The sequence below is a fragment of the Nycticebus coucang genome, chromosome 16, assembly GCF_027406575.1.
Source record: "Nycticebus coucang isolate mNycCou1 chromosome 16, mNycCou1.pri, whole genome shotgun sequence".
NCBI lineage: Eukaryota > Metazoa > Chordata > Mammalia > Primates > Lorisidae > Nycticebus > Nycticebus coucang.
Window position 1 is genome coordinate 6,785,167 of NC_069795.1, and position 22,505 is coordinate 6,807,671.

Consider the following 22,505-nt stretch of genomic DNA (forward strand, 5'->3'; position numbering starts at 1 on the left):
CAGCTCTCTGTCTCAAAAAAAAAAGAGCTAACATTGTTGAACATGTACTGTGAGCTGGGTTCTCCACTCAGGGCTCCATTCAGTGACTCTTTGCAACCCAGTGTGCTAACAGGTGTCGCCTGCATTTTACAGATGAGGAAACTGAGGCAGAGAGAGGAGAACGGGTCGGGAGCCAGGCAGTGTGCTTCCAGAGCCCACCTCCCAGCCACCACACCCTCCTGCCTCCACACCTGCAGCCTAGCTGCCATGGTGAAGGGAAATGGACAGCCCAAAACTTACCCATGGAATGGCCCGGGCAAATTACCCATCCTCTGACCAATCTCCTAAGACTCTGTGGCTTCTTCTGAACCTGGAGTTGGGCCAGAGTCCTCATCTGCTGCTGTGAAGGTCAATTGCAGAATATGCAGAGAGCGCCTTTCTGACTGAACTCCCAAGAAGCCTTCATTCTCCCTTCTCCCAGAACTGGACATGTGTCCCCTATGTGTCCATGCTGCCCGGCCTGTACCAACTACAAAACCAACGTCTGTTCATCAGATGAAACTTGTCAAAAGTGGCCAATGTTGCAGTAATTCTTTCTTTTTTTCTTTTTTTAGAGACAGAGTCTCACCTTATCACCCTGGGTAGAGTGCCATGACATCACAGCTCACAGCAACCTCCAACTCCTGCGTCTAGGCAATTCTCTTGCCTCAGCCTCCCGAGTAGCTGGGACTACAGGCGCCTGCCACAACGCCCGGCTATTTTTTTTTGTTGTTGTTGCAGTTTGGCCGGGGCTGGGTTCAAACCCACCACCCTCGGTATATGGGGCCGGCGCCCTACTCACTGAGCCACAGGCACCACTCCCACCCACTTTATCTTACCTCCTTGGTTTCCTCTGCACCAGAATTGTGCTCTGTATTTATTATTTCAATGTTTCTTTATCCTGATTAGAGGTTGACTTCAGGCAGCTGCTGGGCTCAATAGAGCTACGCTGTAGTCACACACCTGACCTAGCCAGTTGGGGCTGGGGCCTCAGATGCTGGGGCTGTGACCTGGCTTGTCAGGCTCAGCAGTGAATGGGCATCCTGGCTGCTGGCCACAGTCAGGCTTTCCCAGCAGGGTGTTTCCTCCCCAGGAACACCCTCTTCTCCCTGCATGTTGTCACTTCTCTTGGATCCCAGCACCCACCTGCTTGGGCCGTCCCCATCCCTCCAGCCACCTGCCCAGACTTAGCCGGGCCCCTATCTCAGCAAGGAGAGAGGCCCTCCCTAGGGCCTTCTGAGGCCCAGCACGATGACCTGGCCATGGCAGCTGTTTCTATGTCCATAGGTAAGGTGGGTGGGGCACAAGGCCCTGGGATGAGACACGCGGTTCCAGGGTTCTGCCGGCAACATCAGTTCAGGCCCTGTTCCCATTTTCCTGGGCCTGGACATGGATGTGGGCCCTGATCAATGTGCATTCTGGGTCATTTAAAAGTTACTAATGTATTGGTAGAATTGCACAAATATGTATGTGATGTCCACTCTGGACATCTGGGTTCTAAAAGGGACACAAAGATGAATTAGGCACCTTGTCCTCCAGGACCCTGGTGCGTGCACACACACACACACAGAGGTACGCTCAGTCAGAATACTGTATTAGTTCTGCTGCTACTGTAACAACTTACTGCAAACACAGCGGCTTACAGTAGAATGTGAATGTGTAATCTTGCTGCTCTGGTGGCCAGTGGTGTGAGGCAGGTCTCTCTGGTCTGACTTTCAGGTGTCAGCGCTGTGTCCCTTTCTGGAGACTTCGTTTTCTTGCGCTTCCCAAGTTATTTCTACTGGCCCCTGGGCTTGTCCTGGTCCCTTCTGTATCTCTGCCCCTTCCACTGTTACGTCTCTCGGTAACCACAGCTGGGAACTGGCCGCTACTTTGGATGGCTCATGTGATCAGACAGGGGTAATCCAGGATGATTTTCCCATATCCACCTTTGTCACCTCTGCCACGTCCCTTTTCTCTTGTAAAGTAGCATATTCACTGGTTTGACGTGTTAGAACAGGCATCCTCAAACTTTTTCAACAGGGGGCCAATTCACTGTCCCTTAGACCGTTGGAGGGCCGGACTATAGTTAAAAAAAAAAACCCAAAAAGCTATGAACAAATTCCTATGCATACTGCACGTATCTTATTTTGAAGTAAAAAACAAAATGGGAACAAACACAATTCACACCGCTTCATGTGGCCCGCGGGCTGCAGTTTGAAGACGCCTGTGTTAGAACATGGACGTATTTTCTGGGAACATTATTTTGCCTACCATCAATATATATATACACATACATAGCAACACTACGCTCTCAGTGTGTGCTTCTGTATTTACAGAGGATCCCTGCAACACAGTATGGGTCAGTGGTTCAGAGTTGGTCGGGGTACCTGCCTGAGGAGGGACTCCAGGTCTGGGCTGGAGAGGTGGGGTCAGTGTGTGTGTGCATAAGGGGGTGGGTGGTTAGTATGGAAAAACCCACACTCAATTAACAATTAGGAGGGTACAGATCTGCACATAATGTCTGCATCTCTCTCTTAGTGTTACCAGAAGTCCTAGTAGTGAGCAGTGCTGCATGGCATTAGAAAAAATGGAAGTGGTTTTATGCTTAGGAGTTGGAAAGTGTTGAAAGACAGATTGCCCTCAGAGGGCTTCTGAGGACGGAGGGTTTGGGGTGTGTACAGATGGGAGGTTCGATGGGGGCAGACAGGAGGAAGACTTCATGTGAAGCTAAGAGGAGCCCTGACTCCATCTGTGTGGCTTCAGTGGAGGGTTCTAGAGAAGTAAATATTCATAAAGGTAAACTAACGGGTGCAGGCCCCAGGCAGCTCTCAGAGGTTCAGAGCAGGGTGGTGGCCTACCCAGGTGTGTCTGGGGAGTGGTGTCCAGCAGCAGGAGCAAGGTGGGGTGGCAGGTGGAGGCTGGAGGACTAAGGTAGGGACTGGAGGGGAGGGTGCAAGGCTGGCCCTGGGGCAATGGAGGGCAAGTGGAGCCCTCCCAGAAATGTCCAGCATGAAGAGCTCAGCAGCTCCAGAGGCGCAGCCTGGGAGTCCTGGCCTGGCTGCAAAGTCTGGACTGGTTGTTAGAGTGGGGGAGAGTCTGAGGACTCGGATTCTGATCATTACCCTCCATCTGCTGAGCAACTAGCCTGACTAGCTGCAGGCTGCCCAGGCCTCCTGGGAGGGTGAGAACACTCGGTTTGCTCTCACTTTGTGCCCCCACCCCCATGAAGCCCCTTCGTATGGGCACAAAATGCTCCATCTTGGGGAGTTGAGCTCTGCTGAATCCTTGCACCTCCTATACCTGTTTCTGGGTCACCTGGAGATAGTGACAGGGCTCTGGCACTCACCCAACCTGGCCTGCACACTAGACCCACTGTCGGGCTGTGCCACGGACCTTCTGAGTTGTGTCCCTGGGGACCCTCCGTGCTCCCATCCAGGAGAGCCCAGAGAGCAGTGAGGGCTGGGATCACCTTGTCATTAGGGATGGCTTCCTGTGTGCCAGGTGGCTTGGGGCTGTGGCGCCTGAGACAGGAGCTGCACAGCAGCCCAGTGCCAGGGACTGGCCTTGAGTAGATGACCCAGAATACTCCTTAGGGGAAGTCAGGGTCACTGGACTCAGGGGAAATGAGTTCTCCATTCACATGCCATGGCCTGTGGGCGAAGCTGCAGTCCACTGTGAGGGCCGTGCTGTGTCAACGTCACAGAGCACAGCTGTCCCACCCTCAAGTGTGGGCTGGGGTCACTGGAGAAACTGGTGACATTGGGATTGGTTTTGGTGTATTACATGTCCTCACCATAGATACTCCAGATTCATATGGGAAACCTGGCTGGCTTTGGGATTGTGGTTTCACAGCTGGAACCTGACCGCTCCTGGGGCCCCTGCCTGGAGGGCCACATCTGTGTGGGCTGAGATAGTGGTGACCGGCGGCCTCTACTTCCATCTTGGTGTGTGAGGGAGCAGCAAAGGATGCTTTCATCCCTGTCTTCCTGGTGTCCCGTGTACCCGAGAGGAGCATCCTTACCCTATCCCAGCAGTCCCTGCACCTGCCCCATCAGCACCGCTCCACATTCCCTGGAAGTGCAGATTCTCATGCCCTACCCAGCCCTCCTGAGTGACAAATGCTGGGCAGGGCACAATGGCTGTGTCTTCACCAACCTGTGCTGGATTTCCCTGCGCTCCAGCTGGAGAACCGTGTCCCAGTGCATCATTCTCTCTCTGGGTCACTCTCTTTTCTTCTCCTGTCCCCATCCTGCCTGATGGTCAAGGCTTAGAAGTGTCCCATTGTGATAGGCCCCAGTGGGGCTGTGCAGCTTCCCAGAGGTCTCTCGGGGGACTCCAGGTTAAATCACCTGTCCGGCAAAAGAGTGGGGAACAGTGAGTGAGCATCGCCCCTGGAGAGGAGGCAGGGCTGGGTGTCTGTCCTCTTCCCAAGAGTGTCAGGAAACAGCCTCCTGCGGTGGGAGGAGCCAGACCAGATGAAATAGGACTCTGGCATGAGATGCCTCCCCATGCCCTGGAAGGGGGACAACCGTGGTCCTGCCTCAGGCTGGGGAGATGGACTCGTGGCTTTCGTGGCCCTGAACCATTCTAAGTACCTGGGCTCTTACTGCCAGCTCCATCCCTGCACAGAACGTTCTAAAGAGGACCTTATGGGATTGGGAATGGGCTTCCCTGTAAATGCGAACCTCTCTCAGGCTGCAGCAGGAACTCCAGTGACATCAGACAAACTGGGGTTTCTGTAGATCGAGTTTCACCCCCAGTCTTCCAGGTCACAGTGGCCCCACTGCTGTGCCCTGCTGCCCAGGGCCAGGCAGAGCTGATGTTGTGAGAAACACCTGTGGAAGTGTAGGTGTGGGAAGTCTGGAAGGGTCGCTCTGGGAAGTCCAGACATGCAGACCTGGAAAACGTTCACTTTGTTTTCTTCTTTCTTTGTATGTGGCTAGCACCTTAGCTGCTTGAGCTATAGGCGCTGAGCCTTTTTATTTTCTTCTTCTTATTTTTTATTAAATCATGACTTTGTACATTGATGCATTTATGGGGTTCAGGGTGCTGCTTCGATATACAATGTGAAATGCTTTCATTGAACTAAGTAACACATCCATCACAATTATACTCATTTCTTAATAGTTTTGAATTGTACCATTGCATCATGCATGTTAAGTGAGGTCCCCCCAAATGCCCTCCCTCCTCCCATATCCCCTCCCCTCCCCTCTCTCTCCTCTTCCCTCTTCATTCTGGACTATAGTTATGTTTTGCCATTCATATGAGTGTGTAATATATTGATTTCATAGTAGTATTGAGTACATTGGATACTTTTTTGTCCATTCTTGAGATACTAAGAAGAATGTGTTCCAGCTCCATCCAGGTAAACATAAAAGATGTGAAATTCACTTTGTTTTCTAATTTGCAAAGATACTTGTAAGTTTTCGACTGTCAGCCATTGCTGTGTTTCTCAAATGCTCTTTCTCTGGCTGTGGATACACAGACATCTGCAAGAAAGACGGACTCTGTGAGCAGAGGGGAGCATCGTGTCAGCTGCTCTGTTCTGTCACAGTGGGGACAGGCTATAGGCGGATGAGGACAGAGGTCTCTGGGGTGAGGTTTCCATCCTGCTTCCCTGTGTGTCTTCACCTGGGAGGGAGAGGATGGGGAGGGGCTGCGTCTCCCTCCAGAGGCTGCTGTGCTCAGTGGCTCCCAGGCAGGAGGCCTTCCTGTCGCCTCCCCACTCTGATGAGAACGTTGGGGGCAAAACAGCCTGCTTGCCTATGGTTTTTTTTAATGAGTTAGATTTGTTTTACAAATCTTGGTAAAATGTACGTAATTCAAGATAACCACTTTAATGCATTCTGATGTACAAATTCAGTGGTGTTGAGGATAGTCACCCTGTCGTGTGACCAGCACCGTCATCCATCTCCAGTACCTTTTTATCTTGGAAGACTAACACAAGTCACCTTCTCCCCTGTCTTCCCGTCTCCTGATAGCCACGATTCTATTTCCTGTCTCTGCGACGCAGTGGTTCTTGGTAACTCACCTGAGTGGAATTATGTGGTGCTTGTCCTCCTGGGTCTGGCTTTTCTCACTTAGCGTGAGATCCTCAATGTTCACTCATGCTGTAGCTTGAATGAGATGTTCTTTCCTTTTTAAGGCAAATAATATTTCACGCTCTGTGTGTATGGCATTTTGTTTATTCATCTATAGAGGGACATTTGGGTAGTTTCCACCTTTTGGCTATTATAAGTAACAACCTGTAATGTACAAATATCTGTTCAAACCCTGGCTTTCATTTCCTTTGTATGGATACTAGAAAGTGGAATTGCTGAATTATCTCATAGTTCCATGTTTAATTTGGGGGAACCTGCTATTCTGTCTTTCTCAGCCACTTCACCACTTTATATTCCCACTAGCAATGCACAAGCATTCCTATTTTCTCCAAATCCTCAACGACACTTGTTGGTTTTTGTCTTATTTTTGTATCAGCTATCCTAATGGGGGAGAAGCAGGCCCACACTGTGGTCTTGACATGCTTTCCCTAACGATTAGTGACGCTGGCGGTCTTTTCACGAGCTTATTGGCCATCCCTATGTCTTTGAGGAAATGTCTATTCAAGTCCTTTGTCCATTTTTGAACTTGGCTTCTGATTGTTAGTTCTGCTTGGAAGACTGGCTGGATCCCAATTTTCTTTAATTTTTTTTTCTTTTTTATCTTTTACTTTGAAGTGAAGCCCCTCGTCTCAGTGACTGGCTGGAGAACGTCATGCCTAGACCCAGATGTGTCTGCAGTGAGTAAATGGCGGCCGTCAGAGACCAGTCTTTGTGGGATGCTGGGCACTCCGCCACTGCTGTCTCCTTGCTTCCCAGCTGCACCACGGAGACTGGGGTTTGTTTAAGCCAATGCTCCCCCTTACTGATGCTGCTCCCTGCAAATCCCAGTCTCTGTGGTTCACCTCCCTTAGGAATGCAGAAAAAGGAAGTTTAGCAGGGCCTAGAATGCAAGTGGCTGAGAGTGCTGAAGGACATGGCTGTGGTTGCCAGGGTGGGACAGCCAAGGCACAAGGGAGTGTTTGCTGTGGGCCTAATTCTTGGCTTCGACAACACTTTGGGAGAAAGTCTTCAATAATTTGATTCTCACTCCTCACCAGTAGGCACATGATAATGTTGTTGTCAGGAAGATTTTGGAGAAATTATATGGTTGTTTAAATGGATTAGAAGGTATTTGAAAAGCGGACTTTATGGTGTGGGGTGGTGGTGGTGGTGGGGCTTTGTGAGTGAATGGGGTAGAAGGGAAATTTCTGTATTTCCAGCTCAGTTTTGCTATGAACCTGAACCTGCTTTTAAAAATAAAGAGTATTTTCAAAAAGAAAGGACTTTTTAAAAAGGGATCGCCCACTACCTCAGCACCAATAATAACACAAATGTAGAGATTATGTCATAAGTTAAGAGTAATATAAAACATATCTTTGGAAAGGTGCAGCTTTCATAAATAAGGCCTTATCTTCAAAGCTAGATTAATATTTCGGGGTTGGCTCAGCATCCTGGGAGTCATACATCTTTAGTAATTGAATCAAACCTTGTAATTGTAGGCCCGAAATGCCAGTTCCTTCATTTGCCTATGTTTGTGTGTCCGTACGCATGTGCATACACATACATGTGCCCACACACACCTACATGCGTGTCACATGCAGGATGTGGACTTGTGAGTGCCTCAGGCAACAAGTGCTCACTGAATGTGGACCGTAGTAGGAGTAAGCTTGTTGGTGTGGAATCCACCACCAGTGGAATTCACCACCATTTCTCCTCTAGAGGAGTTTCTCTCTCTTCAATGGGCATCATGCCTTCTGCTGCTTTATGGTGCTCGTCAAGCCCTTACCCTCTGTGGCTCTTACTAGAGATCATACCTGTCTTCTCGAACCTCCTCTGGCTTCTGGGACCCAGTTTTTCTTGATTGCCTTTTTTATTTCTTTGGTTCTTCCTTCTCCAACCCCCTGTGTTTGTCAGATGACCATTTACAAAGCTAGGGGCAGGGTGTAGGGTGGTGCAGCCCTCCAGGACTAGCCATCGTGGGGAGCCCTCACTGCCTCTGTCTAGAGGGCCCAGGGGAAGAGGGGAGAGCTAGGTGGAGTAGGCAGATCACCTGGCAGGTGTCATAGCCCCTGGTGGGAGGTTGCAGCCAACCCAAAGCCCTGCCACAGAGAACATGCTGCCCTCTCCCGTGGCCCCCCACCCCCGTGTTCTCCGGATGTGCTCCCTCTTTGGAAGCCAGGGGTCAGGGGCCACTTGTGCATTTTGTAGATCGGTGTCATTCTGGGGCACAGGGCAGAGTGGAGGAGGAGGGACAATGAATCCATGGGGACAGATGGAAAGTGTCTAATATGCCCCCAGACCTGTTAGGTATGAATTGAATTTCTGGATTGAATTTCTCAAAATTCGTCTTTTGAAGCCTTGATCTCCAGTACTCGAGAATGGGACTGGATTTAGAGGGTCTTTAATGAGATAGTTAAGGCAGAATGAGGTCATCTGGGTGGGGTCTACTCTAGTTTGTCATCTTTATAAGAAGAGGAGATTAGGACACAGAGGGACCTCCCTGTGAGGACAGAGAGGGGAGAAGAGGGTATCTCCTGAGCCAGGGAGAGCGCTCAGGAGAAACCTCCCCTGCCACACCTCAATCTCAGGCATCCAGCCTCCAGAGCTGCGAGAAAATAATGAAGTCACTCCCTAAATTTGCAGCCACCCTACAGCTTCTTGCCTTGGCCGCATGTTTTCTGCCCCCAACGTCCCCTGTGTTTCATTCTTGCCTTTCCTCTATCTCCTAAGGCCCCTCCCTCTCAGGTCAGTGCTCTGTGGGTGAGCTTTCTGTGTCCCCCACTCACTGCTGTAGCCCCGTGATCACAGCAGCACCAGATAGCATCCCCCTCCTCAGGGCAAGCATTTGTTGAATGAAAGAGTTTTCTGAATCTCTTCTTTTAATAACCTGTGCTGGCGTCTTTTCCTCCGCTCACCCTTTAACCCCAACTGCCCCCAACTCCACTGACTGGCCTTGGCCTCTCCAGACCGGTTTTTCTTCCTGGTCTCTACCTTTGATGGGGAGCACCACAGCCTAACCAGTGTCTGGGACCAGCAACCCAGGGTCACCACCCTGCACCTCGAGCCCTCCTCTCTGGCCCTCTGCTGCTGTGTGTGTCCCCCATCCACAATGCCGTGGTCTGTGCTCAGCCACAGCCCTGGTCTCAGTGGGTGGCTGCTGAGGTCAGGTGGGGAGTCAAGTTTGTACGTCCTCACTTCACTAGTGCCAGTTGAGGGTGGGCCGTCAGGGGTGTGGGGGGCTTGTAGGAAGTGTGAGGGACATTGGTGTTTGAGTGATCTGGGACCTGAGTCAGACACAGAGTGGGGTGAGTGTGTGAGGGAGAAAGGGAGGCGGGGAGGGAGGGAGGGAGAGACATTCAGAAAAAAACGGGGACAGACACAGAGACAAAGAGGCACGTGGAAAGAGACAGAGGGACACAGAGATGGAGAGAGACAGGGACAACCAGAGTCAGATTCAGAGAGAAAGAGGCAAAGAGACGTGGGGAGAGGCAGCGTGTGTGGTGTGCACAGGGCACACACGTGCAGAGTCCGCCCGGCTTCCCTTCCCTTCCCGCTGCCAGATCTGATCCTGCCGGTTGCTAGAATATTGGCGTCTGTGACCAATAAGTCTTCTGGAATGTTTTTACGGAAGAGAAAAGAGAAACTCCGATATGTGACCAGAGTCGTCCTGAAGGCCTTTTGTTCACGTGCCCTCGGGAGCTTCTGGGGGTTATTTTCCTGTCTAGACACGGCCCCTGTGCTTAGGTGCAGGCTTCAGCAGGAAGAGGATGTGGCCTGCTCCAGGGCCCAGAGTGGGAAGGAGGCCGTCGGGCCACGTGGAAACTGGCCCACACGGGATGAGGGCAGCCTCGGGGCTGGGGGGTCTGCGGGCCTGGGGGTCTGGGCCCGGTTCAGGCCTGCTGCTCTGCTTGGGTTCTTTCCCTCTCTCACTCCCTGGAGGCGAGGGCCTTGCCTTCCTGGGTGGGGCGAACGTGTGGAGCGAGTGTTCACGTTTCCAGTGTGTGCACGTGTGGCGGGGGAAAAGGGAGAGAGAGAATACTGTGAGAATGAGCCTGTCCCGGTCACAAGGTGGGTGAAATAAAATGAAGGAGCCAGTGAGTAAGCGCTTTGTAAAGGTGGAATCTCTACCCAGATCGGCGGCCTACTGTTGACCCCTGGCTTAGCTGAGTTCTGGGTATTTCAAGCCAGTAGCTGTCTGGACATGATCTGGGGACAAGTGGAGGCTGAGAGCTGAGGGTCAGTGGCAAAGAGAAGGAATGTGTCCAGAGGCTGGCTGCCAGGGAGGACTGGTGGATATGAATGTTTGTTTCATTTTCCAGAAACTTCAGAAAACAAAGCCAGGGAGAGAAAATGTAGAATACTCTGCATTTCGGACCTTGGCATGCCAATAATAATTTTGTTGGTATGTGAATTTAAATCTGCCAGTCCTAGCCCTGCAGGACTCCCCGTTCACTGAACCATTTAACAATGATGTCTTGATTGCCTGTGACCGGCTGACTCATGCCCTGCTGGGGTCAATCCACGGACACCACCCTCTTCCTCAGCGGTAATGTCGCTACCGTATTTAACATGTGTGAGAAATAATTTTATTCTAGAAATATTTCTTCTCTTAAGCATCCAAGAAAACCTCCAAATCATCCTTACCATCTTATTTCAATATTTTTTACATCACTTAGTTTAAAAAATGCCTTAAAACTAAACATTAATTATGTCAAAATATGTACAAAATACGCTGTTGTGAGTGTACGTACATGAGAGATACCATCCACAAACACAAAAGCCTGCAAACTAAGTCCCCTGCCCCGACTGGGGTGGCACAGGGCGGGGACTGTGCGGGGTTGTGTTCTTGCAGATGTTGTGGAATGCACGTCCAACAGCAGTTTGGAAGTGATCACTTCCTCCACTTGTTGGCCAGTGTCCCAAACCCTTATCTCGGCCTCTTCCTCCTTTTGTTTGGAAAGCCCCAGCGATCCTCGTCACGCCTGCTGGGCCCATATCCTTGCCCATTTTCTCAGTTATTCTGGTCTCTGGAATGAATTGTTCCATCTATCCCCAGGCTATTCATTGCAACCAAGGACATTTTAGCAATGTGATATTTTTCCCCTCACCAAAGCTATCTAGATTTTTTTCTTTCTCTTTCTCTTTTTTTTTTTTTTTCCAGAGAGTGGCCCTCTGTAGAGTGTGATGACATCACAGCTCACAGCAACCTCAAATTCTTGGGCTTAAGCAATCCTCTTGCCCCAGCCTCCCAAGTAGCTGGGACTACAGGCATCCACCACAGTGCCCGGCTAGTTTTTCTATTTTTAGTAGAAACAAGGTCTTGTTCTCTTTCAGGCTAGTCTTGACATCCTGAGCTTAAGCAATCCACCTGCCTCAGCCTTCCGGAGTGGTGAAGGTGTGAGCCACTGCGCCCAGCTCTAGATGTTTTATATCTAGTGGGCCAGATCGTGCAAAACATCGTCACAGGCCCCAGCTGGAGTCTTCCCGGAGTGGAGACCTAACTGGCCGCTTTTGACAAAGGTGCCTGGGTCACAGTGCTTCTCTTGTTCTAAGCACTGGGGGTTGTGGGTCTCATGTGGCATGACCCTCATCACGACCCTCTCACTTCAGGGGAAAAGTTCCCCTGATGATGTAAGGACAGAAAGAGGCCCCAAAGAGGAGAGGACAGGAACGCATCATGCTAGGGACCAGATGAGGCCTCTATAGGCAAAGGTGGATCTCAGGGGTTGCGGGAGGATCTGATAGGCTGTGCTGCCCAGGCTTCACCCAAGGGATGGATGGGGAACTTTGAAAGGCTGATATTCTTGTCTGTGGATGTCCTTGGGGGTACAATACCGTGGGTTGGAGTCATGGCATTTGAAGGTTACTGGCCAGTGTGGGCAGGAGGGATTGGAGCCAGCAGAGTACCTGAGAAGCAGCTCCCGGTGGCCACTCCCCTGTAGAACCCACAGCCCTGACCTGGTCCACACCGGCCTTCATGGCCTGGCCCTTGCTGACCTCTCCAGCCCCATCTGAGCCCCTTCACATCTCCTGGAGCTTCTTCCATCAGCCACTGGGACTGCTAGGCTGCTGCACACACTGTTCCCTCTGCCAAAACACACCCACCTCTGCACTTAGCCATCCTAATCCTCAAGCAGGCTTTAGCATCCCAGGGTGCTCACCCCACCCCCCACCCTGAGTGGGTGGTTAGGTGCCTGACCCTGTGCTCCCACCATGCCCCACACTCCTGGAATGGGGATGGACAGCTGGGCCGTGTGGTCTGCCCCTGGGCACGGCCTCTTCCCTGTGGGGTGCATTAGCCCTGCAGGCTCAGGCCTGTCTGGCCTTGCTCTCTCCTGGGATGGTCAGCTGACAGTCATTAAATAAAAGAGCCCTGCTCAGGTGGGTTGAGGGACCCAGGGATCAGCAAAAGGGGAAAACATCCTCGAGAACAAGGGTCTTCTGGGGCTGGGCTGTGGGGACTGAGGAAGTACCACAGTGTGGAAAGTGTTCCAATGCCTGAGGCCCCAGGGTTCTCTGAGAGCCTGGAGGTGGGGGCGGCAGGCAGGGCAGCCGCCTCAAGGAGGGATTCCCGAGGGAGCATTCTCCTCCCTGCCCTGTGCTGCCCTCAGCTCCTGGATCCGTGGAGCTGTGGGCCTGCGCTGGCGTCAGGAGCCGGGCATGGGGTTGGCACCCAAGTCCCCAAGTATGGGCTGTGCTGTGCAAGGCACCCAGGCTGGCAGGAGCGTGTGGCCTTGGCTCTCTGATGTGGTGCGTTGCTTTGCCAGGGCTGTGATCACGAGGACCACAGACTGGGGCTTATTTTCTCTCAGTTCTGGAGGCTGGTGTCTAAGCCCTGGGACCCCTAGGTTTGCTTTCTCCTGAACCCTCTCCTTGGCTTCAGAGGGCCTTTCCTCTGGGCACCCCCAGTGACTTTCTGCGTGTTTGGATCCCCTCTCCTTATAAGGACACCAGTTGGATTGGGGCTGGGCCCAGCCTTCGGGCCTCCTGTTACTTTATGACCTCCCTTAAGGCCCGTGTCCTAACATAGGCACCTGCTGAGGTACTGGGGGCTTAGGGGAGCATACATAATTCAGCTCATGTGTAGCTGAGAGCGCAACTGTCGCATCCTCGTAACTTTGGCACAGCTCTATAAGTGAGTGTGCGAACCTCACCTAAAACTCTTCACACTCTGGATGGGCCAACTGTTACTCTGGATTCTGCTCAGTCCTCCGAGCCCCAGCCCCCCTCCCCAGGGGCGTCCAGTGCAGAAGGCCGCATGGAGGAAGTATGAGATGTTTGTGAGGAGTCTGCCGCTTCCAGGCCACCAGCACCCCGGACCACCACGAGGCCAGGCTGCTTCCTGGTTTGGGAAACTGGGGCTTCAGGTGGCCTCCTGTTCATTGGGTTTAATTCTTATTTTTCTGAGAGGATTTTTGCTCCCTTTTCCTGTAAGTGTGAGGTACGTTCTCATGGAAGCACTTGGCTTTGGGGGATGGGGCACTTGCTGGCTCTTGGGCCCCCAGGTCTGTTCAGGAGGGCTGCAGTGCCCTCGTTAAAGCAGATGGAAATTGATTAATGGTGGACAAGGTGCGGTGTTGCCCCTTTCCTCTCCAGGGACTCTTGGAAGTCTTTTCTTTTCATCCCCCTGCGGTGGGGACTGTCGTCACTAACTCTTCATGCTGCTGGTGGTTCAGGGAATGGATCCACACGCAGTCCCACCACTATGTCCAAAAGAAACAGCGCTGGCGTGGCTCTCCCTCACCCTCCTGCCAGAGACCTGCATAGGCGCTAATTCTAACCCAGGCCACCGCGCTGCGCTTCACACGCACATCTTCCGCCTTCTGCTTCAAGTCCAGGAGAAACCTCAGAACAAATTAACATTTATATGGGCCCGTTAATCTTCAAAGCCTTTCACTGATTTGGGTAATTCCAATGACCCTGTGGGGCAATAAAAAGTCTTTCTGGTTTCTTGTTCTTTTCCCTTCCACTTGGACTCTTTGTAGATAAAGAAGAAACAAGCCCAGAGCAGGGCAGGTGCCCTGCGGGCCTCCCGCGGGCTGGGCCGGCGCGGGTTCTGCGGCTGTGTTCTGACCCGTAGATGCCTCCCCTCCACGCTGGGCTCTGCAGTTGAGACGCTCAAACCACGTTCCAGTCCCAAAGCCTTTGGCTCAGAATGAGCTGCTTTTTATTCAGCAAGCACACAGGCATCCTTTGTCTGTGGGCAGCTAGCCTATTCAGTGGGGAAGGAGTTTCTGTGTGAGGAGTTAGGGGTAGAGGAGCTGGTGTTCGCTGAAGAGCCCCTTTTGGTTTCTCCATGTTGCTGGCTGCTGGGTTCTGAGTGCTCACCTGGCAGGCTGGGGGCAGGTGGGAGGTGGCTGATCAGCCAGTGCCCTCCCCCACAAAGGCCAGCTCCCATGTCAGCTGAAGTCCTCTCTATAGGAGCCAGGCTGTGTTCATAAGTGTGACACTTGATTTCTTTCTTTCTTTCTTTTTTTTTTTTCTTTAATTATTTTGGTAGATTTAGGATAGTGGTTCTCAACCTTCCTAATGCCTCCTAATGCCGTGTCCCTTTAATACAGTTCCTCATGTCGTGGTGACCCCCAACCATAAAATTATTTTCGTTGCTACTTCATAACTGTAATTTTGCTACTGTTATGAATCGTAATGTAAATATCTGATATACAGGATGTATTTTCATTGTTACAGAGGGGTGGCGACCCACAGGTTGAGAACCACTGATTTAGGAAGTACCCATGTTCTTTTGCTACCAAAAAAACCCCTATAACAGTGAAGTTCAGGCTTTTAGTGTCCCTGTCACCTGAATGGTGCACATTGCACGCTGTAAGTAATTTTTCATCCCTCGTCCCCAGTCCCCCTCTGGGCCCTCACTCCCTGTGACTGTAGTTTAACCTCTACTTCTGAGTGAGAATATGTAGCATTTGGATTTCCATTCCAGAGACACTTCACCTGGATAATGGCCTCTTTTCACCCAAGGTGCTGCTGAGGCTGCGGTTCTGTTCTTTTTTTCCGCTGAGTAGTACTCTGTGGCACACACTCACCACCTGTCCTTAATCCTCCCATCAGCTGATGGGCACTTAAGCAGATTGCACATCTCTGTAATTGTGAATTGTGCAGCCCTATGGGAAGTCATGTGGAAATTTCTCAAAGCACTGAACATAGACCTACCATTTGATCTGGTAATCCCACTACTGTGTTTCAACCCCAAAGAAAAGAAGTCATTATAGGTAAAAGACTCCAACACTTGACTTCCAAAAGTGCAACTCAATCCTTGTTTTTTTTTTTTTTGATTTATTGTTGGGGATTCATGGAGGGTGCAAGAAATCAGGTTACACTGATTGCATTTGTTAGGTAAAGTCCCTCTTACAATCGTGTCTTGCCCCCAAAAGGTGTGGCACACACCAAGGCCCCACCCCCCTCCCTCCTTCTTTCTCTCTCTGCTCTCCCCTTTCCCCACCCCCACTGTGTCATTAATTGTCATCAATTGTCCTCATATCAAAATTGAGTACATAGGATTCATGCTTCTCCATTCTTGTGATGCTTCACTAAGAATCATGTCTTCCACGTCCATCCAGGTTAATACGAAGGATGTAAAGTCTCCATTTTTTTTAATGGCTGAATAGTATTCCATGGTGTACATATACCACAGCTTGTTAATCCATTCCTGGGTTGGTGGGCATTTAGGCTATTTCCACATTTTGGCGATTGTAAATTGAGCTGCAATAAACAGTCTAGTACAAGTGTCCTTATGATAAAAGGATTTTTATCCTTCTGGGTAGATGCCCAGTAATGGGATTGCAGGATCAAATGGGAGGTCTAGCTTGAGTGCTTTGAGGTTTCTCCATACTTCCTTCCAGAAAGGTTGTACTAGTTTGCAGTCCCACCAGCAGTGTAAAAGTGTTCCCTTCTCTCCACATCCACGCCAGCATCTGCTGTTTTGAGATTTTGTAATGTGGGCCATTCTTGCTGGAGTTAGATGGTATCTCAGGGTGGTTTTGATTTGCATTTCTCTAATAATTAGGGATGATGAGCATTTTTTCATATGTTTGTTAGCCATTTGTCTGTCTTCTTTAGAGAAGGTTCTATTCATGATTCTTCCCCATTGACATATGGGATTGTTGGTTTTTTTATGTGGATTAATTTGAGTTCTCTATAGATCCTAGTTATCAAGCTTTTGTCTGATTCAAAATATGCAAATATCCTTTCCCGTTGTGTAGGTTGTCTATTTGCTTTGGTTGTTGTCTCCTTAGCTGTACAGAAGCTTTTCAGTTTCATGAAGTCCCATTTGTTTATTTTTGTTGTTGTTGCAATTGCCATGGCAGTCTTCTTCATGAAGTCTTTCCCCAGGCCAATATCTTCCAGTGTTTTTCCTATGCTTTCTTTGAGGATTTTTATTGTGTCATGCCTTAAATTTAAGTCCTTTGTCTGTCTTGAATCAATTTTTGTGAGTGCAGAAAGGTGTGGGTCCAGTTTCAGTCTTTTAAATGTGGATATCCAGTTCTCCCAACAGCATTTATTGAATAGGGAGTCTTTCCCCTAAGGTATGTTCTTATTTGGTTTATCAAAGATTAGGTGGTTGTAAGATGTTAGTTTCATTTCCTGGTTTTTTATTTGATTCCAAATGTCTATGTTTCTATTTTTGTGCCAGTGCCATGCTGTCTTGACCACTATGGCTTTGTAGTACAGCCTAAAAGCTGGTACGGTGATGCCCCTGGCTTTGTTTTTATTACTAAGAACTGCCTTAGCTATAGGGGTTTTTTTCTGATTCCTTACAAAACGCAGAATCATTTTTTCCAAGTCTTGAAAGTACGGTGTTGGTATTTTGATAGGAATGGCATTGAATAGGTAGATTGCTTTGGGAAGTATAGACATTTTAACAATGTTGATTCTTCCCATCCATGAGCATGGTATGTTCTTCCATTTGTTAATATCCTCTGCTCTTTCCTTTCTTAGGATTTCATAATTTTCTTTTTTTTTTTTTTGGTAGAGACAGAGTCTCACTTTATGGCCCTCAGTAGAGTGCCATGGCCTCACACAGCTCACAGTAACCTCCAACTCCTGGGTTTCAGCGATTCTCTTGCCTCAGCCTCCCAAGTAGCTGGGACTACAGGCGCCCACCACAACGCCCGGCTATTTTTTGGTTGCAGTTTGGCCGGGGCCGGGTTTGAACCCGCCACCCTTGGTATATGGGGCCGGCGCCCTACCGACTGAGCCACAGGCGCCGCCCCAGGATTTCATAATTTTCTTTATAGAGGTCCTCCACCTCCTTTGTTAGGTATATTCCTAGGTATTTAATTTTCTTTGAAGCTATGGTGAAGGGAGTTGTGTCCTAAATTAGCCTCTCATCTTGCCTGTTATTGGCATATACCAAGGCTACTGACTTGTGGACATTGATTTTATATCCTGAGACATTACTGTATTTTTTTTTATGACTTCCAGGAGTCTTGTGGTTGAGTCTTTGGGGTTCTCTAAGTATAAGATCATGTCATCAGCAAAGAGGGAGAGTTTGACCTCCTCTGCTCCCATTTGGATTCCCTTTATTTCCTCATCTTGCCTAATTGTATAGGCTAGATGTGACAGAGGACAACCTTGTCTGGTTCCAGTTCTAAGAGGAAAAGCTTTCAGTTTTACTCCATTCAGTAAAATATTACCTGTGGGTTTGTCATAGATAGCTTCTATCAGTTTCAGAAATGTGCCACCTATGCCTATACTCTTTAGTGTTCTAATTAGAAAAGGATGCTGGGTTTTGTTGAATGCTTTTTCTGCATCCATTGAGAGGATCATATGGTTTTTGTTTTTGCTTCTGTTAATACGGTGGATAACATTTATGGACTTGGGTATATTAAACCAGCCTTGCATCCCTGGGATGAAACCTACTAGATCATGATGTATGACTTTTTTGATGATAAGCTGTAATCTATTGGCTAGGATTTTGTTGAGAATTTTTGTATCTATATTGATTAATAAAATTGGTCTGAAATTCTCCTTTTTAGTTGGGTCTTTTCCTGGTTTTGGTGTCAGGGTGATGTTTACTTTGTAGACCATGTTGGAGGAAGATTCCTTCCTCCTCAATTTTTTGGAATAATTTTTAAAGTATAGGAATAAGCTCTTCTTTGAAGGTTTGATAGAATTCTGGTGTGAAGCCATCTGGACCAGGGCATTTTTTTGTTGGAAGATTTTTTTCTTGTTTCTTTAATCTCAGTGCTTGAAATTGGTCTGTTCAGGAGCTCTATTTCTTCCTGGCTAAGTCTAGGGAGAGGGTGTGATTCCAAATATTGATCCATTTTCTTCACATTGTCAAATTTCTGGGCATAGAGTTTCTGGTAGTATTCAGAGATGATCTCTTGTATCTCTGTGGCATCAGTTGTTATTTCCCCTTTATCGTTTCTGATTGAGGTTACTAGAGATTTTACTTTTTTATTTATAGTTATTCTGGTCAAAAGTTTATCTATTTTATTCATTTTTTAAAAAAACCAACTCCTTGTTTCATAAATTTTCTGAATGATTCTTTTGTTTTCAATTTCATTGATCTCTGATTTGATTTTGGAGAGTTCTTTTCTTCTACTGAGTTTAGGCTTAGATTGTTCTTCTTTTTCCAAATCCATAAGATGGCTTGTGAGTTTGTTGATGCGCTCTCTTTCTGTTTTTCAAATGTAGGCATCTAAAGTGATAAAATTTCCTCTCAAAACTGCTTTTGCAGTATCCCACAGGTTTTGGAAGCTTGTGTCTTCATTGTTGTTATGCTCAAGAAAGTAAATGATTTCCTGTTTTATTTCTTCCTGCACCTGTCTGTCATTCAACAGAAGGTTGTTTCATTTCCATGCCTTTGTGTGGGGTTGAACATTTTTGTTAGAGTTGAGTTCCACCTTTAGTGCCTTGTGGTCTGAGAAGATACAAAGTAAAATTTCAACTCTTTTGTTTCTGTTGAGGTTTGTTTTGTATGATCAATTTTGGAGAATGTTCCATGGGGTGATGAGAAGAATGTATATTCTTTGTCTTTGGGATGGAGTGTTCTATATGTGTCTATCAAGCACAGTTGTTCTAGGGTTTCATTTAAATCCCTTCTATCTTTGTTTAATTTCTGTTTAGAGGATCTGTCCAGCTCTGTAAGAGGAGTGTTAAAGTCCCCTGTTATTATGGTATTATAGGATATCATATTGCTCAGACCAAGTAAGGTCTATTTCAAGAATCTGGGAACATTTAAATTGAGTGCATAAATATTTAGAATTAAAATGTCTTCTCGTTGTATTTTTCCCTTGACCAATATAAAGTGGCCATATTTGTCTTTTTTAACTTTAGTTGCTTTAAATCCACATGTATCTGAAAATAAGATTGCAACTCCTCTTTTCTTCTGAATTCCGTTTGCCTGAAAATTTTTCTTCTGAACCTTACCTTGGAGTTTTTGTCTTTTGAAGCTAGGTGTGTTTCCTGCAGACAGCAAATGGATGGCTTGTGTTTTTTAATCCCCTCTGCCAAACTATGCCTCTTCAGTGGGGAATTCAAGCCACTGAAGAGGCATAGATTGAGATAATTGATAAGTGAGATAATTGATAAGTGTGGTAGTGTTCTATTCATCTTATTTTGTAAGAGGCCATTGTTTAGTTTTATCTGCAATCCTTGTTTTTTAAGTTCATTACAGACAGAACCCCTATATTTGCAGGTCAGCCCTGGAAGTGTGTGGGTGGAATCCTCCCTCTGTGTGTGTGCACAGTGCTTCTCCTGTGGGGTGTACTGCGGAGAACAGTGGTGAAGACAGGAGACATCAGTATCAGCTGCACTCCAGTCTCGGTCATGCCCAAGTAAGACAGTCACTCTGGGAATTAATTGCAACGTAGTTCAACTCCCTGTCAGTCCCCCTTTGCTCCTCCTTGTGTCTTGTAGTGCCCCTGGCTCCATGGGGGTTGCACAGACAGCCCCAGTCCTTCAGTGCAGAGGGAGCAAGGACAGAGCTGAGCTGGAGAATGATCATGACACAGATGTCAGTGATTTTCTTGTGGCAGGGGCTTGGGCTTGCCAGATAAAATACAGGATAGCCAGCTACATTACATTTCATAATTTTTACAGGGTAAGTGTGTTCCAAACATTCCACAGGATGTGCTTATACTGAAGAATTATTCATTGTTTATCTGAAATTCCAATTTAACTGGGTGTCCTATATTTTTATTTGCTAAATCTGGCAACCATTCTTGGGGGAGACTCTTTCAAACAGACTCAATTTAGAATCATTCTCTTCCTGCCAAAAGTGCTAGTGTCTATGTATGGGTGTGTGGAGACGTGACACACAGCCTATTGTCACAGGACTGAAGAGCATGAGGGACTCCCCAGAACCACAACAGCACCAGGGCTCATGTGTAGGGTTCCTTGGTAGGGAGGGAACTGCCTTAATTTTCAAACTTGGACAGAAAAGTCCATTGTTCCAGCAGGAAGAGGCCTGTGTGCTAAGTTAATGAGGTTTATCTATTTGACTGCTCTGGGGTGAACTGTGTCCCCCTACCCACCCCAGATATGTTGGAGTCCAACCCCCGGTACTTCAGAGCATGACCTTATTTGGAAATAGGCAGGTGTAATTGGTTAACAGGATGTCATTCTGGAGGATGGTGGGCCCTTAATCCAGTATGACCAGTGTCCTTTATAAGAAGAGAATAGACAGACAGGGAGAAGGCCACGAGACTCAGAGGCAGAGATGAGAGGGAGGCAGTGCCAGAGCTAAAAGCGCAGATGGGAAAGACTCCCTCTCACGGTTCTTAGAAAGAATCAACCCCACTGACACCTTAATCTTAGATGTTTGGTCTCCAGAACTGTGAGAGAATACATTTCTGTTGTTTTAAGCCTCCTAGTTTATGGTACTTTGCTACGGCAGCCCTAGTGAATCTCACGCAGACAAAAAAACAAAAAAAAACTGAGTTCTCTGCAGTGAATTTCAAGTCCTGAATTGAGGGCAGAGCCTGTTCCAAAACCCTCCAGAGTGGGGGACACAAATGCCATTGCAAATGTCTACCGGGATTAGCAAACCAAACCCCCAAACAAGGAGGGACCTAGCCAGACTCAGGAGGGGACTGCTCTCTGCCCTCTACGGGCTTGGGGACCCCAGCACCCCACTATCAGATCTTCCTAATTGGGTGTGTGAGGGTAGGCACCTCTGTGTTCTGCCATCTGTTCACTGCACTCTGCACGAGCCTTCCCCGGGCGGCCATTGCCCAGTGGTCTTTCTGAGACGGGAACTGCTGGGCTCTGCTCTGGGTGTGGTTTTGGGCTCTGCTGGAGGGGCTTCTTCAGCCGCTGCTCAGATGTGTGGACCCTGTTCAGTTGACTCAAGACGTCACAGTTTCCAGCTACCCTGCTCAAAACATGGTGGAGGCGGGACCGGTTCCAGCCTGTTAGAAACAAGGTGGCAAAGGGATGGACCGCTTCGTGACCTTGCACCTTCCTTACACCCATAATATTACCATAAAAGTTTCTGAGGAGCCCTCCCCACTCCCATCGTGCACCTGACTCCGGGACACTTCCTGTGTGACCATATTTAGTCTAAAGGAGGGTATCACCCTAATTCCAGGGAAACACCACCCCTTTCCAATAAACAACATGAACGTGTATTCTCCCCTTGTTTACCCCATAATTAAGCCTTGGCTTAAACAGAGGGGCAAAAGTCCTCCACAGGGCCTGCCAGCCTCTCTCCACACTTCCTTGAGTAAAACTTGCTTTCACTTCCTGCTGTTGGCTGGCTCCTGAATTCTTTCCCAGGCAAAGGAAGCCAAGGACCCACTTAGATGTCAAGTGATTCCCAGCATTGGGAGTTACTTTCCTGTATCATTTTGATTGTTATTATGAAGTCTTGAATTAAAATAATGGCCTGAGGTACTGTCAGCAAAACATCTAGATCAGAGGACTCCTGCTTCTGTGGTCAGTCTCCCCCCACTGGACACATGTGGCTCTCACGTCCACTCCTGCTCCAAAAGTGTTCGGGTGTGCACCACCCTACCCCTCCATCAGCTGGGTGGCCAAAAATCCAAAGTGACTTCAATGCGATCTCATATGCATACAGAAACACTGTAAAAATAGACATGGTATCCATAGCATAGGGTAACACTCATCTTCATCATGAGCAGTTAAGAACCAGCTCTGTGTCCCTGACTCGTCTACAAGTCACAGGGTGATGAGTTCAAGGGCAAAGTTCTTAAGTCCGACAGGAGGATTGTACTCATTGGTCACCATGTGGCAATCCTTGATGTCAGCAGGGTCTGTCATTTGGTGTCTTAGCCACACTGGGTGGTATTTATGGAAGGCTTGCTTGCTGTGACACAGGCTGCAGACAAGAGGTCCCTGTCATCAGATGTTTGCGTGTAGCTTGGGGTTACACATGTTCCTCCCCTTGACACCCCCTCCTCCATCAGGTATCATCTCTGAAGGAGACTCTGAGTTCGATTC